Source organism: Lactuca saligna, chromosome 8 (genome assembly GCF_052625555.1).
Source record: "Lactuca saligna cultivar CGN05327 chromosome 8, ASM5262555v1, whole genome shotgun sequence".
NCBI classification, from domain to species: Eukaryota; Viridiplantae; Streptophyta; class Magnoliopsida; order Asterales; family Asteraceae; genus Lactuca; species Lactuca saligna.
In genome coordinates this window covers 67,314,101-67,318,097 of record NC_136424.1, presented here as the reverse complement: position 1 = coordinate 67,318,097, position 3,997 = coordinate 67,314,101, and the positions used below count along the sequence as shown (strand labels likewise).

The 3,997-nt window shown below is 28.3% G+C and overlaps 1 long non-coding RNA gene across 3 annotated transcripts; it reads right to left on the bottom strand.

Annotated features, from left to right (window-relative positions):
- Positions 1–821: 821 nt before the first annotated feature.
- LOC145011943 (uncharacterized) lies at positions 822–2,911 on the bottom strand. 3 transcript variants are annotated; one of them, XR_013664337.1, is made up of 4 exons: positions 2,789–2,911; positions 2,616–2,653; positions 1,487–1,572; positions 822–1,089 (listed from the first exon to the last, which is right to left on the bottom strand). It is a non-coding gene; the product is annotated as an uncharacterized LOC145011943 (long non-coding RNA). The 3 variants fall into 3 exon arrangements; XR_013664335.1 differs by having other exon boundaries at positions 1,487–1,611; positions 2,616–2,911; XR_013664336.1 differs by having other exon boundaries at positions 2,616–2,911.
- Between the last annotated feature and the right edge of the window lie 1,086 nt (positions 2,912–3,997).

Below are 3,997 nucleotides of genomic sequence, written 5' to 3'. Positions count from 1 at the left end.
TTCCTCTTCTTTTTGCACCAATTTGTTAGGACTCCTTAATTATTAAAAGACAATCAAGGATATGATGACCTTTACTAACAACATCATAAAATATGATTTTTAAAAGAATTGAAAATTTGATGTTTTTTAAAAAAAATGAAAATTTTGATATTTACTCAAGCTTTTGAGAAAACCATAATTTATATTATTATACTAGGTTACAACCCGTAGAAACCACAGGTAAAAATAAACAAAATATTGTTAATTAAAAATGGTAATGAAAAATAAAAGATTGATAAAATTTTAATAAATTAATAAGATATAAGTTTTGTTTAGAATTTTATATATATTTAAATACCTTATATACGTTATGTATGTATGAGTAGACATTTAATAAAATTATGTTTTTACGAAATAAATATAAATTTGAATAGAATAAAAAAAAAAAAAAAAAAAAAAAAAAAAAAAAACTAAGAATACAAATGACATTCATATACAAAAAATTATTTTTTAAACAAACAAACTATAGCAAAAACTTCAAGACAAATGGTAATTTTGAGTATAACAGATATTATATTTGACACTGCAAGGAAAAAAGTAATAGATACCTTTACAATAATCGACTCAAAGAAAAAGAAAAATGAAAATAAATTTTGATTATTCTAAACGCCTCGCTGCTTTTGTTACTTTTGTTATTTATGACAGAAAAATGACCATTTTTTTATCATTTACGAAGTTAGTGGGTATATTTGGTGGGCATTTTCAAATATCTAATCATTTACACTATAATTTTCTAGAAGCAAACAAACTACAAATTCTAATAAAATAACACTTTTGGGATACAAAGTTACAATAACCATAATGAAACAGAAAATCTAATCCCTTCTTCACTACAACATTAACATACCCTGTATATATAATATAGAACACAAATACATTCAAAGGGATAACATGTGTAATAATATCATAACCTATCACCAAGATTCTTGTAAAGTGTCTTGGTGAGCTAATCATATTACTCTAAATGTAAACAACTTGAGGCTATCTAAAAAATATATCAAATTGCTTCAGCCTTTCCACGAACAAAGGGTTCATTGCCTTCTCTTCTCTCTTCGATAAAAGAATATTGTTATTAGGATATTTTTTTTATCATGGATAACTATTGGTTATTGAATAATAACGATATTACAATTAATTATCCATAATAGCAGCACACTTTTTCTCTTTAATTGAAATAGAAATATGATTACTCAAATTCGTAGCAAATGTTTAGTAAGTTGCTACCATGGATAAAAATGAAATTAGTTTTGCCATTATTATCAATAAAAATGCAAGTCTTACTCTTACCGTTGTGGTAAAAATTACAAGTGATTTGTTAGGGAGTTTTATAATAGTATATATTGAGGGGTTTAATCTAGTGCAATACCAAATGAGATGTAAAACCACAAATTTCCACGAATTAAAGTGCTTGACTTGCAAATTTATGCGATTTAAGAAAAATACTCACCTCCATCAAGGTTGTTGTCACCTCTGTTTGTAACTTATAAAAAATATTGAATTTTAGCCTTTTGACTCGGCATCTCGGAGGACATCCTGATCAAAAAATTTTGAACCTTCAAAAAGTGTGTTGTCCTACATGCAACATATTCTCATAAAATAAATAAACTTTTATTATGTAACTGCAACCCCCATGGATGGACATGACTATTTGTCTTGCAACGAATACAAAAAAGTTCAAGAATTGCATAAAGCTCCCATGAAAGTCCAATCAGTCAAGGGAAAAAACATAATTAAAGTCATCCATCTTGAAATCCATCATTTCATTTTCTAAATCAAATTACATAAGAAGATGAAACAATTTAGTACAATAGTTCTAAGTATAGTAAACAAACACCATAGAAATCAAGTGACTTTCATAAATGAGATACAGATGGCACACCTCTCTCAAGCATTGTATCAAACACTTGGTGTGCTTCATCAACATATTGTAAATCAACACAAGAAGTGAAATCCCAACATCATTAAACATGTTGTAAATCAACACATGGAGTGAAATCTCAGCATCATTAATCCTAAGAAAGTAATCATATGCAGCATAAGGATCTATTTTGTGTAAACACCTCATGAAGTAGTTTTGAACAGGCTCTTCTAATGGAAAATGACTCCGACTCAATAAGCTTCTGAAATGGACGTTTTCCTGTTTGAGTTTCCCTAATTTGTAGATTGTAATAATTGAGCATTAGGCTTAATCCCTCGTCTTAGTATCCTAATAATATACAAATACCCGGGTTTCACCAGTATTTACAAGTTTACAAATGAGAGAAGAATAAGTGGAGAATTCATGTTCCTGATCTTGGAATACATTAAAATTAATGATGGAAATCTCATCAGTGATGGAAATTTGGATTAAACATCATCTTGATTTCATTGATCTCAAATGGACCTTCTCATGCTGGTCCTTATTCTCATTTGAGGGTCATGTTATCATATTTTATCGACTATTAAGTATATCAATTCTCAGACATTTTATCAAACACCTAGGGTGCAATATCAAAAACTCATAAACATCTTAATTCAAAGCATATCAATTCTTAAAACAAAACGACCAAAAAAATAAAATGTAACAACACACTCACCACTTGTAGACATCTTGGTTTAGAAACTTCCAAATGTACTGGAAAAAACTCCAAGTCGATGCACAGTGAAAAAAGAGAACTTATTTTGGTTAAAACCAACGCTCCAGAATCGAATAGTATAAACAAAGAGATTAACAATCTCGGTGATTTTGGAATTGATTTAGTGTGATTACCTTCACAATTTATGTCGATCCCTTGCTAATCAACTGGCAAATCTCGAAAATTAAGGAGAAGATTTCTCGCATATTAAGTTTACTAAAATCATGGAATATCTCTTCAAAATGATATGATTCTGATAATCAATATTCAAATTTGAAAGTGAAAAACCGACGTAGATTTCCTAATATAAAAGGGTATAATGGGAAAATGACTTACCAAAAGTGAACAACTTAAAAGAATGCAAGGGCAAATCCGGTAATTCCCTTTCATTTTGAAAAATCAATTGGGCATGGCAAAATCTACTTATTTTTTTAGGATAGGAGATATGTCCAATGTCTAATTTATAATATAGAAGTTATAATTTCTTTTATATCTGTTTCTTATTTTTCGATAGCCATATAAAAAAAAAATCATTACCATCTATTAGTGAATAAACTCCTAAAGATATGGTATTAGTGTAGCGATAAAAAAAAAGTAAATTCTAGTAATATATTTTAATTTCAAGATGAGATATTTCTCCAAATCAACATAAATGTGAAATATAATGCTTTGTTAAAATCTATTGTACTATGTGGACAAAGAACGAATGTTGACTTTTATGCATAGTTAAAATTAAGCATAGTTAATACCAATAATAAACCTAATAAAATGGACAAATATATTGTATGCCTTAAATGTCTTAATCGTTAATTCTAAAAGGAAAGAGTCCCTATTTTTGTATCAATGTTCAAAAAGATTTATATATAATACCTTTCTCCTGTGATCAAATAATAATTTTGTTTGTGCATTACATTGTGAGCCAAAAGGTTGTCTTCGTTTTGTTAATGGCCAAACTTGAAGCAAGTTTCTTCTTCTTCCTCCTTCTCTGCATCGCCGTTATAGACCTCTCACAAGTAAGCAGATAATGTTTATGCTTATAAATTTATTTATTTATTTATTTATTTATTACTATTGTGTCAATATTCATTAATTAAGCAGTTTTGTTATAATGTTTACCCTTATACATAAGCTAGATTTGCTTATTATTTTTGTTTTAACTTTTATTAGGCAGGGGGAGAAGGATCGTTAACGCGTGCTCGTAAGTATTTGTTCTTCTTCTTATTATTAAAAATTATTGTGTTAATTAATTAAGGTTCCCATCATCACATGAGTTAAATTTGTGTTAATTAATTAATAATGTGAATTTTGCAGAATGCCCACATGCTTGTGGAGTTCGTTGCTCT